The sequence below is a fragment of the Protopterus annectens genome, chromosome 2.part2, assembly GCF_019279795.1.
Source record: "Protopterus annectens isolate FY-2018-M chromosome 2.part2, PAN1.0, whole genome shotgun sequence".
In the NCBI taxonomy this organism is placed as follows: domain Eukaryota; kingdom Metazoa; phylum Chordata; order Ceratodontiformes; family Protopteridae; genus Protopterus; species Protopterus annectens.
Genome location: NC_056730.1, coordinates 780,766,154 through 780,792,334, shown reverse-complemented (window position 1 = coordinate 780,792,334; position 26,181 = coordinate 780,766,154).

Below are 26,181 nucleotides of genomic sequence, written 5' to 3'. Positions count from 1 at the left end.
AAAATATGTGTCCCACAGACGGTACCTCATATGAACAGAATTCAAATCCATGTGAAGCTGATTTTGCCTATTACAGATTTTAAGCTCAGCCAAGACCACTGGACAGGAAATTGAAAATGTACAGCTGGCATATGATCCACATCCATCATGACCAGAGGCACCTTATAAATGCCTGACCCTCAATGTCTTATTTGGATACAGGACATCATTATACTTTCATGAAAACCTGGCTAGGCTTCAAAGCTCCCTGGGTCATTAACCTACTAAAAATCTATGACTCTAGCAATCTATAAATTGCAGTCTCTGCATGTAATGATTAATATGAACAGCCACCAATTGGCACTGTTAAAATGAGGACAATGTGAATGACAATATTGTGGAAACTAGGCAAGACATATGACAAACATCTGAGTCAAGCAGCATATTTGGTTGAACACACATCAGTATAATTAATACAACAGAAACAAATATTTACTATGTTCAATCACCACAGCCTATGACATATGAGAATCTAATGTAAGCTCTACGAACAGAATTGCTATGTGTAGAACTGTATACATTACCTACCTACAATTATTACCAATCAGTAGCCTGCAAAATGCAAATATCCAGATGCTTTTACTGATTATGAAATGTTGCAAAGAAATGCCTATCTGGACACATATCAGCAAACCTAGGATACAAGTGTGTCATAACAAAAACACCCAAGATGTTGCAGGCAGAAGAAATACCAATGATAAACTGAAGGGCATACCACACAGTCTAGAAATGACAGTGTGAACACTGACACAGCAAACACCCATTAAGCCTATGAACAGGCAGGCTATGCACAACAGATCAGTCACTGGAAAGCACTTCCACACATGCAAGTGAGCCAACACATGCATCATAAGCAGCAATTAAAACACTAAGTCATATATACAAGAAACCCCAACTTCCCATATGTGTGACAGATATACAAACCAGATTGACATTTAGGTTGTGGAGTACATTTAAAAAAACTATCTGCAGGAAAAAATGGCACAACTCAAAATAATATTTCAACATTTTTGGGATTTAAATCAGAGTATTAAGCATAGCTATATTGTGATTATTCCATTTGCCTTACTAATGCATGATGGGTATTCATGCATTCTAAACAATATACATAATAATGTGAAAAAATACAGGCCTGTAACAAGGATCAGATGCATTTTATTTAACAAAACAATAAAGGTAATTAACATGCCAATCTCCCTGCACTGCTCCTCAGGCCTGTGCACAGGGCATGATTTATGGTCTGGTTTTCCTCACCTGAAAAAAAGAAAATAGCAACTATAAATGATGTATTCCTTAAATATCAGGGGTATACAATCCTCAGATTAGGTTCTAGAAAATTTATTTCTAAAAAAACACCAGATAATCACCATACACATTTTACAAGGTTAAACACAGGCTTTTACATCTTTGAACACAGATTGGAGGACATGAGATTCAATCCTGCACCTGTAATGTACATCAAAACCAACCTTTTTGTCTACCTCCCTAGCTAATACATCTTGACTGAAAATAGCTGTTGTGAATGCAGTAAAAAGACTTTTGTGTTATCACATCATCTGGTTTGTGGCTGGTCTACTGGTATGGATCCTGGCTTAGGATTTCAAAAATGAACATATGCTGGGCAAGTATGCAGTCTGCGGTGGTGCAGCAGTTAGCATTGTCGCCTCACAGCAAGTGGTTCTCCCATTCGATTTTCAGCTGGAGTGCCTTCTGTGTGGAGTCTGCATGTCCTCCCCGTGGTTGAGTGATGTTTAAAGATATGCAGGTAGGTGCGCGCGTGAATGGGTGTGCCTTCTTTGAAGGTTGGGCGTCGGGCTGGCAACTCGGCACCATAAAAATCTACTGCCAATCGTTAGCAGACCAGAGTTTCGCTGTGGCAACCCCTAACCAGGAAAAGCCGAAAGACATTAGTTTTTTTATGTCAGTACTTAGCAAGAATTAATTCATGTCAGCACAGTGGTCACAAACATTAACAGCAATGGAAAACATACATTCCTCGGAGTTTGGGATAGTATTATGTATCACAGATCTTATGTAAACAGAACCATAAAAGTTACTGTACATCAGGGACACAGAAAAGTATGTAGAAGGATGGAGATATTCCTTGGCAAAGTGCACATTACAAAGCAAATACATACATCTTCCCTGTTCTGTATATCAACTGTAAGTCTGCCCATTTCACTCCCTCAGAAGATAAGGATGATGTGGTTCTTAAAGTGAATTCAATAATTAATGATAAAACAACACTTGATAGCACTTTTGAAAATAATACCATATTGCAAAAAACTTTGTCAGACATGCAACAGTCTGTAGCAAGCTTTATTAACCCTGCAGTATAAGAGCTGCTGTTAATAGACCATTACAGATTACAAGCATATTTATAGAAAATTGCTGAATAACAGAGTTATTTGCAACCATGCACAAAATAAATGTTAATATTAATAAGCTAAATATTCTTCTCTGTAGAACTGCTATGTGTGAAGTAAATCAAGATAACGATTTAATTATATGTTTCCCCTATATGGATGTGAACCCACAGCGTGCCAAAAGCTAAATATACTAATTGGTCTCCTTACAGGTTGAGCTTTCTTAACAAACAGGTACTGCTTGAGTTTATTTGAATTCCTGTGAATACTAAATGAATACAGAAACTTCTAACACTTATTGGGCATTATACTCTAAAGAAATAACAGCTATCAACATATAACTGAAAATATATGTGTAAGCAGTTGGGCAAGCATTTTTCTTGGCTTAAAAATAGGACTGTAGTAAGAGTGTTCACTTTATTAGGAGGAATGAAATAAAGAAGTTATTTATGAGTCACTATTTATGCATTTACTGCTAGCATAGGCAACACTGTTGTACTATAATGGATAACTACAAAACACATAGTCATCAGCGGCCTATGTCCAATAGGCATCAGTGATGACCGAGAACAGACGATGTGTGAAATTATGTTGTTATAAGTTGGGAAACAGATGTACATCTACAAAGTTCAGAATTATGTATATTATAAACATTGTTAAATAAACTAACACCATGGGAATTGATCCCATATTTCTGTGGAGAGCAGTTACCATGTCTAATTAATTATCCCAATAAGCTAATTGTCTGATGTTTTCCAACTCTATCCATTTGAAAACATGTGTAGTATATTAATGTGAACTGCAAGCAGACTTCTGTGGCATGGTGCTGCTGTCCTTGGACCTTCTCTCAACAGATATGTAGTATAAGGGGTGCTAATCCCACAGACAGACTCTGAAGATAGCACAAGTTATGTTGATTTTACCACTGTTATGTATGCAGGCATTGCTGTTACTTTTTATATGTCACATTAATATCTGTCACAGACAGTGTTTAGAGACTTTTGCATTTCACAGGAGTGCATAATGTTTATGGTGACATATGCTGTCCACATAATCAAATGCATATCTGGGCTCCCACAGGAATATGATCATGTGCATATCACTGTCTTTCAGATGGCCAACCATCCTAGGGGTGAGAACTTCTCTCCACAGGAGAATGACATCATACTACATGCTGCAACAACATGGACAGAGAATCCTTGGATATGTAGGAAATAGAGTTTGGAGAAATGAAGTGTGGAAAGACATCAGCAACATGATTAATGTGATTGGAGGTCACACTAGATCCTGTCAGGACTGTTGACAATGTTGTTCAGACATTACTTTCTTTGCAGCTAACAGTTTACAACTATATGAGAGATAGAGTGATGCCACCTGTAGTGGATCACCTTTGACACCCCATGACATCACAATATTTCTGACCCCCCCTGCATACAGTGAGAGGGGAGCAATGCATATCTGACATGGGACAGATACAGGAGTTCCAGGCCGAACATGTATGTCTTACTTTCCATGACATGGCTGACTATAGAGTAAATCATTGCATATTGCTGTTGCATGCATATTCATGTATTGTCACTTTTGATTTACATGAGCAGGATTGAACCATGCACAGAGAGTCACACATGGTTGTGACGATGAATGAAAGTGTAATGACGTACTCAAACAACTGCACAGTGCAATCAACATGTGTAATGCTGTCTGTATTAATATTCACGGGTCCATCTACTTCTGGAGAACACCCTGGAATGGCAGGTGAGTGTCTTCATAGTGTGCTACTGTGACCACTTCCTGTTATTGCCCCAGCCTCATGTCATGGAACTGCTGTTTTCAGTCATATTGATATTTCTCTAACACTGTATGCTACAGGTACATCCGGTGAGGGCCCAAGCTATGCAGGTGCAAGTACAGACAGACCAGGTATGTAACTGGTACAGGTTCATAGCTTGCTTCACTGTGTAGCACACATGTGATACATGACATTAATATCACTGTTTTTCAACACAAGTACATCTGGCCAACAGGTCCAATGTGCATCACATGAGTATCTGCAGCTCCTGTTCCTGTGTTGTATGTATCATGCTGTCAGTATTCTGTTGGCTGAATATATGACTATGTTGTCCTTCTATTTACTTTTCCACTGCAGGATCCACACACACAACACACAAATTCACAGCAGTGGGAGTCTATCAGTGGTATCAACTATCTTTCACACCTGTCATTGCTGCTACTCCTGTTGTTGACCTCCATTGATATTGTGTCTTTCTTCCCATTCCTACGCCAGACTGCATCAAACGTGTCAAGTGCACAAACAGGTGTTATGTCTATGTGAAACCTACAGCATGTTTTAATGCTGCTTAAATGGTTCATGCTGGAATGGTATGATTAATAATGCTGACCTTTCTCCCCACAGCACTTGAAGTTCATCCCTCTTCTACTGCATTGTCTTCATATGTGGAGTTGTCAGGTGCGTGTTTTGTTTGCATTCATCACATATGTCATGTATGTTGGCTATGTAACCTAATTGTCAATTCCGTTTTATGTAGATTGCATGACTATACACAGACAAAACCTCATGCTAAGTCGTTATCATCTGTAACATTACAATGAGATATATGTGTCATATATCTTTACTAATATGCAGCATGTGATGTAAGCACATTGTACTGATCTGTGTCATCTGCCTCTCCTTTTAGCACATCAGCTATGTGTATCCTCCATTAGCCTGTCCAGTCATCATGATGTCGGATGTGATATGTCTCAGAAAGGTAGTACAGCCCTGGCACACAGGGCAGTGATGTGGTGTTACTGTTCAGACAAGATGGTGACAGTCAGGTGGATGAAGCTGTAGCTTCAAATGTGGAGGGAAACTTGTCTGACCATTCTGACAATGATGGACATCAAATGGTGTACAAGAAGAGCCTGGAGAACTACAGACCTAAGTTGAGACTACTGTTGATCTTTACAGTTTAACATAAAACATTGATATTGGCCCTCACAGAAGATATAGGCATGCAGTTGGTGAGCATGAGCAGGGGTCAGAGGGTGTCTGCCTACTCCTACAAACAAATGAATCTTCCCAGAAACATCATGGATCAAACATACATACACTTGCCTGTGCCGCAGATTGTGTTGCACATCAGCTGCATATGCTGCATAAAAGACAGGAACCCAGATATGCTGAGATAATGGTGTCAATGGCTGATCAAAATGAAGGTCTACTAGCTGTGGTATTGTCAGTAGAAACTCTGGCCTCTACAGTACTACATCAGGGCCATAGTACAAGCAGGGGTCTTCATGGCCTGGCTGTGCTTAGCTGATTGCCACATGGCATAGTCATGCTATTGAGCATCAGTGTCTGTGCTCCAACATGCATTCACTTCCAGTGCTGGTGCATCTGCTGTGATCCCACCAGTCACAACCAGACCATCAAGCTGCAGTCAAACTCCTTCACTTCAACATGGTGGTATCACCCCATCAGTCTCCTCTGTGGAGCAAACTCAGCCAAGTGTTTAAGTATGTGGTATGGCAGAGAAGACCACAGAGGTGTTGCCCTAAATTGGGTTAGAATTAATGGAAAACTTCCATGTCCGCAGTGTACAGAGATCTCCATTGAACTGTTCGACATTCTGCTGGTTTGACATTTAGGGGTCAATTATTACGTGTTCGAACATTTCACTGTTCGATCACATAATATAGACCAGATTTTAAAAGTTAAAGAAATCAGACAAAAAACAAAAGATTAATCTTTTTCATGAAGTGAGAATAAGATAATTTGTGATTCAGAATGAAATTTAACATCACTGTGAAAACAGCAATTTGAATCAAACTATGTAGTAATATTTCATTGTGGATGAGTTAGCGAACCGTAAATTACATGCTGAAATGTGGGACAAAAATAATTAAATGGACATGTCACAGTCATTAACATGATATAAGTATTTAATTTAGCTCATAACTGCTGAGTAGTAAAATATGTATTTCTATGAAACAACAGGATTCTTAGAAGCTGTGAGTGTGATGAATAAAAATATTTTGGAAAAAAAAATAAGTAGAGAGTGTGCAAGGATGTAGCATACCTGTTTGATAGTCTGAATGTAGGCAGAGGGTGTGAGAAAGGTGATGATTCATCAGTTTCTTAGATTAAAGCAAATTTCTTTTTTCCATGAACATGAAGCTAGTAGGCTGTGCCCTGCAAATAGATCTAGGCATGGCAAGAGGTGAGTTGCTCTAACGCATGGGTGTAGAAATGTATTACACTATTAAAGCACACACATTTTGCTTACAATGATATCTTCATTACGAGTACTAAGGTTGTTAATTTGGGTACCTGACCACCTCATGAGCTTGTACCTCACACTGGGTCACTGTAAAGATTTCCAGGTCTGAATGGGTGTGAAGAGCCGTACTTGGTGACCTGTTAAAGAAGCCTGCACACATGATTTGTAAAGGAAGGATATAAAGCAAGACATTTTTAAAGAATGAATAAAATTTCTCAATGAAAATATTTCTAGGAAAATGACTTTTCCACCCAAAGATAAAAATATTTGGCTTTTATATAAATCAAACAATAAAACAAAGAATGGCAGTGTTGGTTCTATTTTGAAAAAGCAACTTCCTGAAAACCAATGTTCAAAAAGGATGAAAAAAATGCCTAAAGTCCAAAAGCGTGAAAAATTCCTTTTTACATGTTCCCTCTCAAATTCATATATATATATATATATATATATATATATATATATATATATATATATATACATACATACACACACGCACACACACACACACACACACACACACACACACACACACACACACACACACACACACACACACACCACACCATCTGTACTAAATATAATAACTCTGAAATAAAAATCCTATGGAATAGACTTCCCATACATGTCAAACAGAACACCTCATTGGCCCTCTTCAACAGAAATCTTGATGAGTGCATGGGAAATAGAAAATTCTCCACAGGGATCACTCCAGTGGCTCTACTTGACAGTGGCACTGGGAACTAAGGTCAGGTGGCACGATGCCAGGGTAATCCTATTGGCTAGGCTTGTAAAGGCTCAAGGGCCATTATCCTAATACACACCTATGAACCTATGAACCTATAATGCCATACATTGGGGTAAGTTATATCTAAATTTAAGGAACAGAATGCTTCCAAAGTAAAATATATTTTTTTCCTTTTTTCAAAAATGTGGACTTCTGCACGAAAGTCATCATCATCATCATCATCAACCTCCTTTTCCCATTTTTCTATATGGGGTTGGAGTGCCACGTGAGTCATCACTGAAGTATCATTAAATTCTTTACTACATCTTTTATTATACAGTGTAAAAGGCATTTTTATTTATATTAAAAACACAACACTTACAGACTGATCAACTACTGGCTAAATGAATTCCTGAAACCTGTAAACAAGTGCCACCAACATAAATTTATTGTGAATGGTACAGAAAAGTTTGATACACTTGGGAGAGACCATATAGCATGTTTAATACAGTTAGGAGGGACCCATGCTTACAGTGAGATGAGTCTACATGCCTCTGTTGCCCAGTGTGTGCCTGTTATAAGGCCCAGCAACTGTAAGTCAATAAGCTACTGGCCAGCTGGTGTCCAGTTGCCCAACCTCAGTTATCTGAGATAGCTCTGTTGAACAAAAGCTGGATGAAAACCAATCAACTTGCCAAACATGAACTAAGGATTGCTACAATAAGTATAGGTTCACTGAAAGGACACAGCCTGGAAATGGATGACATGATGTTAAGTAGGAGACTGGACATCCTGTGCATCCAGGAGACAAGATGGAAAGGAAGTGCAGCAAGACAACTTGGATTGATATCCATAGTCTACTGTGCAGTCACTGGGCAGACTAGAAATAGTGTGGAACTGTTGTGAGTAAAAGTCTCCTGAAGAGAGTGAGGGATGTCATTAGAATTGGTGATACACTCATGACGATCAGAATCCAGTGCAAAAACAAGACAGCTTTCATAGTTTCAGCTTATACCTCACGGTAGGGTTGTAATGACCAGGAAAAGAGTGCTCTCAGTCCGCAGTTCTGAGACCTACTAGATAAAGCAAGACAACATTAGTTTGTGTTAATGCAGGACATGAATGCTCATATTGAGACATGCAACAAAATACAAGGACAGTCTAGGTCCGCATGGTTGAGGCAGCAGGAATAAATTAGGAGAAACCATTCTAGACTGATGTCTGTCAAATGGCTTTATGGTGGCCAAACGATATTTCAGCAAGAAGAGATAGTCATAAAATCACATTCAAGAATGGCCAATGTGCATTTCAGGTAGATTCAACCAAGTAAGGAAACGGCACTGGGGTAGAATCAAAGATTGTAATGTCATCCACAATGAAACAATCATCCCACAACATAAACCAATGATGGTCACAATCTGGAAATTGACTGTAGTGAAAGCACAAGAGTTCAAGGAAATACTCAGGGCTCTAGCACCAGGGGGAAGAAAAAATAGATGTAGTCAGTGAAGAATTGCAGTGTCTCAAAATAGCATGTGTGTGGGCTATAGAAGAGATATGTGGCCAAGCTAGGTATGGAAGTAAGTTTCATAAGGAAAGCTGGTGGTGGAATGCAGAAATCCAGGAAGTTATCAAAGGAAAGAAAGAGTTCAGGAAAAAGTGAGAGACAGAAAAGATGGACTAGGCTAGGAAGGCTAGCAAAGAGGTTAAGACAACAATCACAATAGCAAAAGTACAAGGCATCAGAGGCAATCTACATGCTTCTGGAATGTGACTCAGCAGATGGCACAAATAAACTCTAATGGGGTTGCAAGGCAAAGATGGAAAGATAAAGAAGATAATCCTCAGACATCATTCATAACGGATGGCAGAAACTACCTGTTCACCAGAACAGTGATCATCAAACACAGATGGAAGGAGTACTTCCAGTAGCTTCAGAATGAAGAAAGTCCTGCAAAAGCCGTATTGCCCTGGACCTAGTATATGATGAAAGAGGAAGAAGAGCCCACAAGGTAAGGAAAGCAACAGGCTCAGATGAATTCACAGCAGATACAATCAATATATGGATGAATTAGGAGAGAAATTAATCTTGAGGGTACTCACAATAGTATGGAGAGAAAGGTGCATCCCAGATGATTGAAGTATAAACATTCTACTGCCAGTGTACAAGAACAAATTGCGACATTCACACCTGTAGACAGTATAGAGGTATTAAACTCCTGTTACACTGCATGAAAGTGCTGGGAAGGTTGAATGATAAATGAATATGCAGAGCAGCAGAATGTGAGATGTCAGATGATTAGTTCATCGGGATGCACAACTGACTCAATGTTTGTAATGAGACAGACACTGGAGAAGAAGTAGGAAATGAGGAAAGTGTCTAAATGGGTTTTCCTACACCTGGAGAAAGAGATCCACTGAAAGCAGATTTCAGCAGTTCTGTGATGGTTCAAAATTCCAGAAACATTGGTACAATTAAGTCAGGCTATGTACATGGACCCGGTGTCACAAGACCAAACAGTGTTTGAACTCATAGAGGGGTTTCCAGTGGGAGTGGGTATGCATCAGGTTTGAGCTCTGAGCCCACTGCTGTTCATACTATTGAATAGCTACATTAGCAAACAGACTGGAGGGGAGAGATCAATAAAGCTGCGTATGCAGATGGTGTGGCATTACAAGCAGTCACGGAACAGGAACCTCAACCAATGACAGGGAATGGAATGCAAAAGTGAAGGCCCATGAGACAAAACTGAGTACAGACAAGACAATTGTCATAACAGCAAATGGGGGAATTTAGAAGAAGCTGAAAATTGACATAGAAGGAAAATAGTGGAGCAGGTTAACAGCTTCAAGTATCTGGAAGTGATGGTTGAGGAGAAGTGAAGTCTGAATGAGGAGGTTAAAGCAAGAATCAGAGGGGCTGCAGCCAAGTGGCACCAATTGTCAGGGGTAGCATGTGACAGAAAAATGCCAAAGAAGCTGAAAACTAAGGTGTACAATATAGTGTTTGACCAGTACTTTTGCATGGCACAGAAACATGTGCCATGAAGATAGAGCAGCTGAAAAAAGTAGAGGTAATGCAGATGAAACGCCTGAAACAAGTGGCATGATACACATTCTGGGAGAGAAAAAAATACACCACAGCAGAAGCTAAAGTAGTGCACATATGTAGGAATCAGAAGATCTGCAGCATTCAGGCATGACTGTCAAACACGACAGGAGAGTGCCATTGAATCAAAAGACATGTTGACAATTGATGCAACACACCCTGTTTGGGCTGTGGGTGGCTTCCTCCACTACACTTATAGCTGTTTTGAACGTATTCAGCCTGGATTAGTTGGGGGGCTGATGAAAACAGCAACAGCAAAACAAATTATTTTCTACAAGAGCATATCAGAAATTGTGCAAATCACAACATATTTAGCAGTGTTGCAGAACCACATCAAGTTCAGCTGGTGCACTATGCAGTTCTCCAAATGGCACCTCACAACTCAAAGTTGAGGACCTAAAAAATCCTGTTACTTCTGTAGCAAGCAGTTTGCTACATTTACTACACATACTTTCTCACATACTCAGCACTTCTGCAGTGACTGCAAATACAGCATAAGAATTAATTTATAAATCAACAATTTCCTCATCATGGCTTCATAAATCAATAATAGTACTGCACTCAAGTACCACTGACACCTGCTGATCCTGTCCCCTAACAGCTTGTGTCTGGGGCAGCTACCTGTTGTGTGGCATAGCACTGTATGAGCATGCAAAATAGCAGAGTAAAAGCACTAATGCGATTTTTTAATGGTCTGTAATTCAAAGTATATTAGTAATGACGTTGGAATAAATCAAAAATATTTGTATTTGTATCATATCTGCTATCCTAGTTGCTATATAGCTACAGTAAACCAGAAGGGGAATAAATAAGTCAGAAGAGCAAGGAAGGAACTGGATAGCTGGGGTAAGAAATTAAAATTCCTTTAATAGGTCTGTTGATAAGAACTATACAAACTCTCTACAGTCCATTACAAGCATTGCGAATAAATCATATTCAAGAGTTCCCTCCACCCTCAGGAAGGGTATCACAAGATATACTGGCAGACAGTTTGTGGCTGGCCATCTAATTATTTAGGTTTACACTGAATGTGGCAAGGGTGCCAATCTGAATGACACATAGTGTAAGTTTGTCCAGAGATGAGGTATATATTGGGATATGAATCCATCATTCCAACGTCTTTTATTTATCTATATACTGATGAAGGTTTCATGAAATTATATGAGTTACAAGGCAACAGAGCCTTGAGGACATTTTCACCTTGCCAGTTCCCACCATTATCCCTTGCCTATCATTTTAAGAAAAGTCAGGCCAGTCCCACCAGGGATGAATTTATGAAAACCCATTCAGTTGTTCGCTCCTTTTTAAAGGCAGACAGTGAGTCACAGTGCTTAACTTGGAGAAGGAGTTTGCTCCATTAAAGGAATAGGTGTTGCATGACAAATTTATGCTTCTTCTTAGTCTATTTGTTTGAGTAGATTTAGATCTTTGGCTCTACTGTTAGTGTTAGCTGGGCTGTTTAAGATTTAGATCCTTTAACTGGGCATTTAAGAAACTATTTGTTCTGTAAAAGAATAATATGTTATTTTTTCTTTGGGTCTTTCACAAATTGAAAGGCTATACAAAAATCACCATGAAAGAATCTGAAAGAGACTGAGTACAACAAGAGTACATTCTGCCCTGTGATATGAGGACTTGAGGACATTGATCATTCTAGCACGTAATCTTGTCTAAAGGGGGGTTGTATTCAATAATGGGTTTGATAAGAGATGAGTAAAGTGGGAATTAGGACTTCTAAGACTCTAAGAGGAATGAAGGTCAGCAGGACTAAGACAGAATATATGTGTGTGAATGAGAGGGAGGATAGAGGAATGGTGAGGATGCAGGGAGTAGAGGTGATGAAGGTGGATGAGATTAAATACTTAGGATCAACAGTTCAGAGTAATGATGAGTGTGGAAGAGAGGTGAAGAAGAGTGTACAGGCAGGATGGAGTGGGTGGAGAAGACTATCAGGAGTGATTTGTGACAGATGAGTACCAGTAAGAGTGAAAGGGAAGGTCTTCAAGAGGGTAGTGAGACCAGCTATGTTATATGGGTTGGAGACAGCGGCATTGACAAAAAGGCAGGAGTCAGAGCCGGACGTGGCAGAGTTAAAGATGTTAAAATTTGCACTGGGTGTGATAAGGGTGGACAGTATTAGGAATAAGTATATTAGAGGGTCAGCCCAGTTTGGAGACAAAGCCAGAGAGGCAAGATTACGTTGGTTTGGACATGTGCTGAGGAGGAATGCAGAGTTTATTGGGAAAAAGATGCTAAGGATAAAGCTGCAGGTAACAGAAAAAGAGGAAGGCCTAAGATAATGTTTATGGATGTGGTGAGAGAGGACATGCAGGTGGTTGGTGTGACAGACCAAGATGCAGAGGTCAGGAAGAAATGGAAACAGATGATCTGCTGTGGCGACCCCTGACGGGAGCAGCCGAAAGAAGAGGAAGAGGACTCTAGAGTAGATTGCTTTGGAAATTAGGTGAGGCAAACAGAAGAATTTCTGATCAATTACGCAGAGATATAATGGTCAAAAGATAAATTATAAACAAGAGTTCACAGATTCATATGGCAATGTCTACCTGCTGGAGTTTTTTAATATATGATATGATGCAGAGATCATTTGATTTCCTAAGTAAACTATACTATATATATTTTTTTCAAATTTAGTATGAAACTATTGTCCTTACACCATTTGTTAATATAGCTTAACATGTGCTAGAGTAAATGTGAGTCAATAGTAAATGAATAATAAAGCCTAGCTTACAGATGTCCACATAGATAAACATAGGCCAAGAGTGTTGACTTGCAGGTCTAAGAAATAGATGACAAATAGGAGAGTAACCAGCAATGAGCCATACAGTACACTTCTGGTAATGTTTTACCTTCAGAAATGGCATCCATGTCTCTAACTGACTGTTTGTACCACATATATCTGATGGTAATAACAAAGAGCAAATAATACCCACAATATGTATTTAAACTTTCACACAAACAACAACCACAATAAAGTATTCCAAGTTGCTTCAAACAAATGCACATTAGTAATAATGACTCTTTAACTTCAGCAAATGACAGCAGAGTCAGTCATTTTTATCCACAGATAGCCCAACAGCCCATCTGTTATAGCCACTTGTTGAATGTGAACAATGCAGGCATCTGATTGTAATAAAATTAAAATAAATGGTCACTGTATTTTGCTCAGCCCCCTAAAACGACAGCCCCACACACACAAACACACGCACACACACACACACACACACACACACACACACACACACACACACACACACACACACACACACACAGACACACACATGTGCCCATAAATTACAACCTCCAGCTACAATATTGACTATACACCTCAGATGTCTGATTGTGGTCAAATGGATGAATGAGTAAATAAATAATTAATAACCACAGTAATTTATTTTAGATTGCTGCTGCCACACATATACAGTGCACCTTACTGCAATCTCATTCATGCACATACACAGATGTGCCCACAAATTACAGACACTATATTGACTCTGTACTCCTCAGATGTCTGATTGTGATCAAACTGCTGAATAAATACTGGCAAAATGGCCACAGTAATGTATTTAAGTACATTGCTATCAGACCCTTACATTGAAACACACTACAATCCATCTCATGTATGCATATGTACACACTCACACACACACACACACACACACACACACACACACACACACACACACACACACACACACACACACACACACACACACACACACACACACACGAGCGCGCGAGCACACACAGCCCACACTTGCACACTCATTTTCACAAATATAATTAAATTAAAAATAATGCAAAAAGTACTGTTCTTGCCTACAGTTTGGTTAGCATTGCAATTAGAATGACCAGAGTACTATTGAAAAAAAAATGTATTTATTTATTGACGTTCATAGGTTCATAGGTGTGTACTAGGCTAGTGGCCTTGGAGCCTTTATAAATCTAGTCCAAGAAGATTCCTTGGCATCATGCCACCTGAAGTTAGTTCCCAGTGCCCCTGTCAAGCAAGGCCACTGAAGTGATCCCAGGGTAAACTTCCTATTGCCCATCCACTCTTCAAGATTTATCTTAAAGAGGGCCAGTGAGGTGCTCTGCATGATGTGAATGGGATGTTTGTTCCAGAGTATGGGAAGTCTCTGGGTTAGGAACCTGTCCTTCCAGCATGTTCTGTTTATTGTGGTAATGAGGGTTAGGTCCCTGGAGTGTGTGGCATGGAGGGATTGGAATTTCTTTAGGTGTGGCATATCTAACAGCTTTGGGTCAGACATAGCTTTGTAGGTCAAGCAGAGATCGCCTCTAAGTAGGAGATATGAGACAGAGTATAGCTAGAGTTTTCTGAGTCTGTCCTTATAGGGCATGTGTCTAAGGCCTAAGATCCTCTTAGTGAGGCATTTTTGTGGCCTTTCTAGTTGTTGTAGGTGCTAATAAGGTACATACCAAATGGGGCATTTTATTCCATAATAGGTCTAATGAGGGATGAGTAGAGAGGGATTATAACCTCTTTTTTCCTGGATGAAAAACCTTTTGTAATGAGATGTGCCACATAGAAGGACTTTCTGACTACAGTGGCAATGTGGTTACCAAAGGAGAGGTTGCTGTCAACCTGTGTCCCCAGGTCTCTTATCACACCTTTGTTGGTTAGTGAGCAACCACCTAAGTGGTAGTTCATGGGCACTGAATTTTTCCCGAAGGGAATGACAATGCGCATGTTGGCATTGAGCTTAAGGCCATGGTTTTGGCACCAGTCATTGGTCTCAATGAGGCCATTTTGTAGAATGTCTACATCAGATGGAGACTCAATAAATAATGGCTCCCAGTTTGCAATCATCTGGCAACTTGGTCAGCCAGCGTCCCTTTGCATTGGCTTGAACTTCAGAGAAGTAGATGCCAAACAGGAAGGGACCTAGGACTGATCCCTGTGGGACACCACTTGTAACTGGTTGGTAGTCAGATTTGGAGTCCATTACTTTCACAGTGTGGGTTCTATCAGTGAGGCAGATGGCAACCCATCTTATGACATAATGATTTATGCCTAGTTTTGTGAGTCTCTCTATGATTCCTGAGTGAGGGATGGTGTTGAAGGCTTTGGCAAGATCTGTGTAGGCTGTGTGAACTACCTTGCCTTCATCCACAGCTCTGGTGACAGACTCAAAGAAGTCTATCAGGTTGAGCAGGCATGATCTACCTATCACAAACCCAAACTGCATGGGGTCCAGAGTTTGGAGATTCCTTTTGTCTATGTTTATAAGGTCCATGATGATGCGCTTCACAGACGCACATATCAGACTCATTAGGCTAATGGGATGGTAGTTCCCAGGGTCTGTAGCTGCTCCCCCTTTCTGGAGTGGGATGACCATAGCAGTCTGCCACTCAGTAGGAACAAAGCCTGAAATGAGGCTGTGATTGAAAAGTGCACTCATATGTGGTGCCAGTTCACTTTGTAATTCATGTAGAACACAACCAGGGATGTTATCAGGTCCCATGGAAGCTGTATTCTTGGCTTTGGACAGTACGGATTTTACCTGTGTAGCCATGATAATAGGGACTTGGCATTCCTCAGGTATTGTGATAGGCCCTTTAGGAGGTGAAAGTGGGCTAATGTTTGCACTGAACCTATCGGCCAATATGTTGGCAATTTCAGTTGGTTCTGTATATGTACTGCCATTATGCTGTAACTCAGAGCAGATCTGAGTATTGTCATGTAGATGCTTGACATAACTATAAAATGCCTTGTGGTTGTCTTTAGAATTCGCAGCAATTTTGTTTTCGTAGTTGGCTTCAGAGGATTTGATGAGGGATCTCAGTTTTATGCTGAGGCTAACAAGGGAGTTTTTCCAGTCTTGGGACTTCATCCTTTCCTGCAACAGTTTTTTCTTTCTGTTGTAGAGTTTGATTATGGTAGGGGACCACCAGATTTGCTTCCTTTTTTTGGAGGAGAGCGTCTTGGTTCTGTTTGGTACGGCAAGTTCCATGCACTTGTGTATTTGCTCATACAGTGCATTGATGTATGATTCAGCAGTTGAGCACCTATTTTCCATTTGCATGGGTGTCAGGAAGTTTGCCACCTCAGTTTTTAGAAGCTCAAAATTGGCATTGGAGAAGGTTTTTACAGTGGTTTCCTTGGGGGGGGGGCGTGAGGGTGGGATGTGGATATCCAAGGTAATTAGCTTGTGGTCAGATCTAATCAGGGAGGAGTTGATTATTGGTGTAGTGCAATGGTTGCCCATGTTAGTAATGACCAGGTCAAGGATGTTTCTAACCCTGGTGGGGGTTCGGAATGAGTTGGTCCAGAACATTTGAATTAATGAATTCCAGAAATCATTGAGCAAGTTTGTTGGTAAATGAGTAATTTTCCCAGTTAATGGAGGGGTAGTTAAAGTCTCCCAGTATAAGGGTATTGGGCTGTACCCTAATATTTTCCAGTGTGTTTAGGAATGTGGAGTGGGAGTCTTGGGGCATGGTGGGGAATCTAGAGCAGGCTACAACCTGGATTGCAGTTTTACCCAGTGTTAGTTGTACCTGAAGTATCTCTAATGCGTTATGTTGGGCTATTAGTCTGAAGGTGTGCATATCCTTTATGAATATGGAGACACCACCGCATTTAGTGCTTCGGTCCAGGTTTAGGGGCCAAAAGGCATGGTATGAATTACAGCCTGGTAGTGTTGGGTGCTCTCCGGAGCCTTGAACTAGGTCTTGGTCACTGCACAGATGTTGATGTTCTCCATTTTGAGGAGTGCTTCGAGCGAGTTGATTTTGAGATTTAAACTTCTAACATTGAGTAGTATAACTCTCAGATTTTGTTTGTTTGTAGTTGTTACAGTGGTAAATTTGTCTTCAGGACATTGTCTAAAAAAGGCACTATAGGGGTGGTAAGAGCCTTGGCCAGTATCCAGAATCCCAGGGGTGACAAGTGCAGGCTATCTCTGGCAAAGCATCAAGGTCTGTCGATCATGTCATCCCAGGCAGACAGATACTGGATCCCCTTAGAATGACACCAGAAACTTAGCCAGTTGTTGAAGTCAATCATTTTCTGCTTGCACTGTGGTATAATTCTAGGTGATGGTAAGATGCTAGTCAGAGCTACGGGCATATCTGCCTTGGCTACAAGATCCAGGAGTTCCTCTATGTCTCTTTTCATGTAGTCCAGGGAGGTACATCTCAGGTAGTACACACCAACATGGACAATGACAGAGTTATATTTGTACCTGTTGTGGAGTGACCTAAGTGTGTGCCTTAATAGTGAATCACCTATGAATCGTGTATTAGGTAAGTTGTTTTGCCTTAGGGGCATTGGTATGAGCTATGTGTTTCATGTTTTGTGCTGGGATGTGATGATTGCTTGTGTCTCTGCCTCAGAGGTCTCCGTTGTTTGGGCAGATTTTTATTGAGAACCTCCATGAAAGTAGGTGTGTGCTTTGTGTTACTATGTGAGGGTTGTGGTGGTGTATGTTCTGGAGGGATATGTGTTGAATGTGGTATGGTGCAGATGTTAACCTTCTCCTCTTGACTGGTTAATCCAGTCTTGGCTGGAGAGTGCTTGGCTTCTAATTCGGCTATATATGTGTATCTCTCACAAGTCATAGTGTTGGGAGGTAAGAGGAGAGGGTTGTCTGTGTAGATGAGGCAGTTGCTACATTGCCTCAGGATACCCAAGTTCACCAGGTTGACAGGAGAAAGCACAAGGAACTGGCCTTTAGACATGCCTGGATAGGAGCTCAATATATTAAATACTGAAGCTGTTTTCTTACTTTCCTTTAGGGAGAGTTTAGTGCTAGTTCATAGGTAGGTACTAGGCTATCAGCCCAAGGGCCTATGTAAGCCTAGCCAGCAAGGTTCCATGGCTTACACCATCCAAGAAAGTTAGTTTCCTGTGCCACTGTCAAGCAGAGACACAGAAGTGATCCCCGGGGTGTATTTCCTATTTCCCATCCACTCATCAAGATTTTTCTTGAATAGTGCTAATGAAGAACTTTTCTTGACATAGATGGGTAGCTTGTTCCAGAGTATAGGAAGTCTCTGGGACAGGAATCTATCCCTCCAGCGTGTCCTGTTTATTGTGGTGACAAGGTTTAGGTCCCAGGAGCATGTAGCTCGGAGAGACTGGGATTTCTTTAGGTGTAGCATGTCCAACAGCTCTGGGTTTGACATAGCTTTATGTTAGGCAGAGATCACCTCGGAGTAGGTGATATGCTACGGAGTAAAGCTGGAGTTTTTTGAGGCAGTCAGTGTAGGGCATTTGTTTGAGGCCAGTAATCCTCTTTGTGAAGTACTTCTGTGGCCTTTCCAGCTGCCACAGATGTCTTATGAGGTACATTGCAAAAGGGGCGTTGTACTCTATAATGGATCTAATGAGTGTCGAGTAGAGGGGAACAATGACCTCTTTTTTCCTGGATGAGCACCCTTTTATGATAAGGTGTGCCATGTAGAAGGACTTCCTGACTACTGTGGCGATGTGACTATCAAAGGAGAGACTACTGTCCACTAGGGTCCCAAGGTCTCTTATCACACATTCGGTGTTAAGTAGATGCCTATGTGGTAGTTCATGGGTACAGACTTTTTACCAAAGGGGATGACACTGCACTTTTTGGCATTGAGCTTGAGGCCATGGCTCTCTCACGAGGCATCTGTCTCAGTGAGACCCTTCTGCAGGATGTCAACATCATTTGGGGACTTGACTATGGCTCCTAGTTTTCAGTCATCTGTGAACTTCATTAGCCAGAGGCCTTCTGTGTTAGCCTGTACTTCAGAGAAGTAGATACCAAACAGGAAAAGTCCCAGGACGGAACCCTGTGGTACTCCACTTGTCACTGCTTTGAGGTCAGATTTGGAGTCTGCAACTTTTACAGTGTGGGTTCTGTCAGTGAGCCAGTTGGCAACCCATCTTGTGACATAGGGATTTATACCTAGTTTAGTGACTTTATAATTCCAGAATGGGGGATGGTGTCGAAAGCATTGGTGAGGTCAAGATAGGCTGTGTGAACCACCTTACCCTCACCCACGGCTTTGGTGACTGCCTCAAAGAAGTCGATCAGGTTCAAGAGGCATGACCTGCCTTTCACAAACCAGAACTGGGTGGGATCCAGAGTTTGGAGGTTACCAATGTCTTTGTTTATGGGTTCCATGATGATACGTTCCATGGCCTTGCAGACCAGGCTCATCTGGCTAATAGGTCAATAGTTTCCGGGATCAGTGGTGGCTCCCCCTTTGTGGAGTGGGATAACTTTTGCTGTGTGCCATTCAGTGGGCACAAAGTCTGATGCGAGGCTATTATTGAACATGGTGCTTAAGTGGGGAGCCAGTCCGTTCTGAAGTTCATGTAAAACGCAGCCTGGGATGTTGTCCAGTCCCATGGATGCTGTGTTTTTGGCTTTAGAGAGTGCAGCTTTTACCTGCATAGTTGTGATTGCAGGGACTCTGCATTCTTCCTGTATACATATGGGCCCTTTAGGGGGTGAGAGGGGGATACATTTAGCACTGAACCTATCTGCCAGGATGTTAGCAATATGAGTTGGTTCTGTAATTTTCGTGCCATTGCGCTGTAACTCAGAGCAGATCTGTGTGTTGCCATCTAGATTCTTGACATAGCTATAGAATGCTTTGTTGTTGTCCGTGGATTTAGTGCTGATTTTGTTTTTGTAGCTAGCTTTGGAGGATCTTATAAGGGATCTCAGCTTCTTACTGAGGCTGACCAGGGAGCTCCTCCACTCATGGGATTTTACTCTCTTTTGCAACAGTTTCTTCCTTTTGTTGTACAGTTTGTTTATGGCAGGGAACCACCAGATTGGCTTACTTTTTTTGGAGGATAGCATCTTGGTTCTGTTTGGGATAGCACGATCCATGCACTAGTGTACGTGCTTATAGAGTGCATTTGTGTAGGATTCAGCAGTTGTAACTGTATTGTCCATCTGCATGGGTGTCATGAAGTTCACCACTTCTGTCTTAAGAAGCATGAAGTTGGCTTTGGAGAAATTTTTTGCTGTGGTTTCCTTAATGGGGGTGGGGACAGGATGTAGATATCAAGGGTGATAAGCTTATGGTCGGATCGGGCCAACGAGGAGTTGACTTCAGGTGTGGAACACTGGTCACTCATGCTGGTAATAACTAGGTCTAGGATATTGTTACCCCTGGTGGGGGTGTGGATAAGTTGATCTAGGGAACTGGAGTTTATGAATTCCAGAAAGTGTTGAGCTAAGGAGTTGGTACTCGAGTAGTTTTCCCAGGTAATGGTGGAGTACAAAAGTTCTGAGCAGGTGCTGGACTTAAATAGTCTAGTTTGAGTGCCAAAAGATGAAAACTAGCAAGATCTAAGGAAAAATTTGAAGAGTAGACTTTCTGGCACCGGTAATACTTTACTCTAACTTAGGAAAAGTCCAACTGAGAAAGAGGCCTTTTTCATTGGAGGTCTGGGGAAAAAAGCTCCACATCACCACATGTTTTTACAACATAGTACATGAAATACAGTGTATAACATATATAAAACATTTCTTAGTTAAACATTATTAGAGGGTATTCTTGAGTACAACAGAGTAAGAGTTAAAATAGTTAGTAACAAAACATAGGCTATTTAAAGTATGCAGGTATAACCAAGTAGAAGTCTGAATAATTCTAAGCTACTTTGCTAAGATATAATAATATATACAGCAAATAAATGGGTGGAAAGAGTTGGACAGGTGGTCAGGTAACAGAGGGATAGAGAGAAACACAAGTTGGTAGGAAGTAAGAGTTGAGATTAAGAGGAGGGGAAACCAGGAGGATTAGGGTTGAGAAACAGGGGGAGGGTGAGAGAAACAGGAGGAGGGTGGGTAATAAAATAAAGAAAAAAATCTCCTATACTCACATTGACAGAATACATATCTGCATTTTTTTATTTAATGACTTACACAACCCCAATCCCTGATGCAGCCCGAGGCAATAGAAAAGACTTCTCTCTACTACATCCAGCAGTCTGCACCAAGATTTCATTTCTACACACTTAAAATGGTGGGACAGCATTAAATAAGGCTTAGTCACCTTATAGTGCATTGAGTGCAATGACTGCATTCTGGAATTGGGGAAAAAAGATAAAATTGTTAAGCACTTCCATAACACAATACTGTATCTTCATAGCACTTAGGATTGCATAACAAAAGCCTGTTAATGACACCCAGGCATTGCTAAGATCATGCCACATGCTGGGTCAAGCAGTGATGGTTGTCAGAGAACAGAAGCAGAAGGTAAAACAGTATTGAAAAGCTGTTAAAATACCATTCTGCTACACATTTCCACTCTACATTATGTTCTGATGAACTCTACCATAATGTGAATGAGGATCCCAGGGGTTATTAATTCAAGTATGCAGATGGCAGGTACTTTGCCAGGTGCTAATATTAGTGTAGAGTCTAGGAAGGAAAACAAAGCAGCAAGCTTTGATATAACAAGAAGTGCAAACCAACTAAAGGTAGCATATACCAAAAAAACATGATTAGTTAGCAAATCATGGTTATTGTCAGTGTGACAAAAATCTGGTGTAAAGCAAGCATATCAGAAAAATGTCACAGCTAGCCAGCCCATAGGCACATCCAGTGCTGCTATACAGAATAAAGAAAACAAAACGCAAATATACACTGAATTCAAAGTTCTCTGTGCATGCCTACAGACTACACATATGCGTTGTGCCCATTATCAGTATAGACATGGATGTGCACAAACACACAGAGCACAATGCATTCAGCTATCACTCCAGGAGTCACATATGCACAGAGTCAAATATCCCACTTGCATCTGTAAGTCTGTTATCTGTCAGACAACCTTAGTGTATCAGAAATAGTCATTATCAGTGTGAACCCTGTGAATTTGGAAACAACTGTATGACTTATACATGTTATTAGACATTACACAGGAATGCAGTGTCAGGTAGCCTCTGCTGGAGAGAGGTTGACACATACAGCAGGTACTGTAAGCATGAACAATAGAAGAACTGAAGCCTTGTTTCTATGCACATGCATCTCAGAAGAGGAACTACACGACTATACAGGACCATAACTATGCAAGTGCCACTGCTATAGCACAGTGATGCTGTAGTACATACACAGATGCTCATACCATGCACAAACTTAAGTGGTCATATGAGCCACATTTCTTACATATAAGCATGCTAATATATGAATATGGAGCACAGACATTAATCCTCATAAAAGCAGCAACAATAACCTGAATACTCATATGTTATTGATAGTGGTCACTGAACAGCTATACAACAAAAGGTGTTACACTTAATTACAAGATATATCTAAGTGTAGTATGTGGTGTCATTTCGTGCTTATATTACCTACTCTGCAATCACAGCGTCCTTCTTCTTATGAGGGACACAGCTGAGTATATGGAGCAGTCAAAGCATATCCCTACAGCCCAGAGGCACATGAAAGATAGTCTCGTGAGGTTCATAAATAGCATGAAGAAGCTCATAATCTATTGGTCATCAAGAACCTAATGCCCTGGATACCATGATGAAACCTATGGGCACCCATATAGACACCCATTCCGGATCAAATCAGAGGGGGGTATTTTTAAAGAGGTGTGAGAACCTTTCAGATATGAAGTTGTAATATTTCACTGTATAGTTGATATTGATTCTTATTGTGACTGAATGTTCTATTATGTTTAGGTCACCAGATAATCTAATTAAAGGGTTTCATATCGTAAAGGGTCCTTTAATGTTCTGAATATCAGGTTTAAGTCTTCTCTAGGAATCTGATAAGTCAGGGAAGAGATAATGTTGCTGTAATCTTAAAACAAACCGTGAAAGCCCTCTGTTTTTGTTAAATTTTTTTCTACCTTCTTTAGTTGAAATAGATACACTGCATATGTAGGGTACAGAACTGGGTGCAGTGTTCTATATCTGGTCTGATAAGAGATGTATACAGGAAGACTCTCAGATCACCTCACAGATTGTAAGCTCCCTCACAGTACTGCCAACCCCCATGTAAGATCAGGTAGGCAACTCCATTTGTTTAACGAATGGCAGCTGCTATAAAGATATCAAATAAAAGGATTTAATCTACAGGAACTGCATTTTTTTATTATTTTATAAACCTTTAGCTGTTGCTTATCAGCAGTAAATGAAGCTGGTGGGGGATTTGCCAAAATCCAGAATGCTGCATATTTTTACATTGAAGGCATATACATTTCTACTGCACCATTCATGTGTAACATTAAGTGCCATTTAAAGGAAAGTGGTGTCAACAGGGGTAAGGACAATGCCACCATGTTTTGCAGTCATCTACATATCTGGTAATGCTGGAGAGACATGTATATTTCCCAGAGATTGCCACCCATCTGGAATAAACTACCAGTTTGCATGAAAAAGAGCTTCTCAACAACCCTATTCAAGCACAACATTCAAGCCCTACATCACTCGATGGTTTGCCAACTGGCTTACTGACAGAACCCACACTTTAAAGTAGCTGACTCCAAATCCAGCTCCAGACAAGTGACAAGTGGAGTACCTCAGGGTTCAGTCCTGGGACCTCTCTTGTTTGGCATCTACTTCTCTGGAGTACAGGCCAACACTAAGGGACTCTGGCTAACAAAGTTCGCAGATGACTGCAAATGGGGAGCCATTATTGAATCACCAAATGATGTGGATACTCTACAAAAGGGCCTTACAGAAACAGATGCTTGGTGCCAGAGCCATGGGTTCAAGCTCAGTGCCAAGAAATGTATAGTTATCCCCTTTGGGAAAAAAACATGTACCCATGAATTATCACATAGGTGGCAGTACACTAAACACCAAAAGTGTGATAAGAGACTTAGGGACACAGGTGGACAGTGGTCTCATCTTCAATAACCACATCGCCACAACAGTCAGGAAATCCTTCTATGTGGCACACCTCATCACTAAGGGCTTTTCATCCAGAAACAAGGAGGTCATTGTCCCACTGTACACATCCCTAATTAGACCCATTATAGAATACAATGCCCCATTTGGTATGTATCTCTCAAGACATCTGCAACAACTGGAAAGGCCGCAGAAATAACTCACTAAAAGAATCACAGGCCTAAAGCAGATGCCCTATGCTGACTGCCTTAAAAAACTCCAGCTATACTCTGTCGCATATCGTCTACTCTGAGGCAATCTCTGCTTAACATACAAGGCCATGTCAAACCCAGAGCTGTTGGACATGCTACACTTAAAGAAATCCCAATCCCTCAGAGCCACATGCTCCAGGGATCTAAATCTTGTCATCACAATAAACAAAACATGCTGGAGGGATAGGTTCCTGACCCAGAGACTCCACAGACTCTGGAATAGACTACCCATACATGTCAAGCAGAGCTCCTCTTTGGCCCTCTTCAAAAGGAACCTTGATGATTGGATGGGAGAAAGGAAATTCACCCCAGGGATCACGTCAGTCGCCCTGCTAGACAGAGGTCCAGGGAAGTAAATAATGTGGGAAGAAATAGCCAGGGAATGGTTATGGCTTGGCTTGTAAAGGCCCTAGGGCCGGTAGCTTAGTACCAACCTATAAAGCTATGAACCTATGAACAACCTGCACAATTGGATATGAGACCATAAATTCACCTTGAGGGGTGTCATCTATGTCCTTCATGGACAGGGGCAGTTGGTGCTGATCATAGACTCATTTTGTGAATACCAACCATCTAACCATGGTCAATTAGAGAACAAGGGTATAATGTGGCTAGGCTTGTAATGACCCTAGGGCTATTAGCTAAGTAACCCCTTATTAACCTATGAACTGATGACACTATGCAAGACACTGGCATTACTTTTCACATTCGGTCAGTGCAGACACTTGAGGACTTCACTGGTGACAAGGATGGTGAGGAAATGTAGTCCTCCTCTTCTTATTGTTGTCTATAACTATGTTGTCAGTTTCAGTAAATTAATTTACCTTTATATACATGAATTTATGTATGATTCTGTCAAAGGGTGCATTGCCTAATACTTTAGATAAATTTAGGTAAGTGTTGACAGATAATCCTTCATCCAAGATGGCAGTTACACTCTTAAAAAAATCTTCTGAGGTTAGGCAAGCAAAATATATGGTTGACAAAACTGTGTTTGGTTAGGTCATAAAGGAGAAAGCTTTATCTGTCTAAATAAGTTATTTGATAACTTATTCAACGAGCCCTCCTAAACTGAAAACAAATAAGACTTCTTGTGAAGTCCTCCAAAGCAAAGTATGAGTCCAAATTAGCTTCCTCAACAAAGGACCAGTACAAGGCATTCTATTGTTACAGCCATAACCTAAAAGCAAAGGCTGAGATTTGTCAATAGGTTCTGTGAAAATGTCACTCCCCTATCCTCACCACACGTACCCCATGACATCCCTACCACCTGTCCCCTACCTTATATCTCTAAAGAGCAGGTCATAAATGCCCTCTCTAAGGCCAAGAACACAGCATTGATGGGACATGATAACATCCCAGGCTGCCTCCTACATGAGCTCCACCATGAATTAGCAATACCATTGGGTACTCTTTTCAATCATAGTCTAAGCACCTGCTTCATATCAGCTGAATGGAAAACAGCAACCGTTATTCCCTTGCAAAAAGGTGATGCTTCTACTGACCCTGGGAACTATAGACCTATTAGCCTGACTAGCCTTATCTACAAGGCCATCAACTGAATCATCATGGACT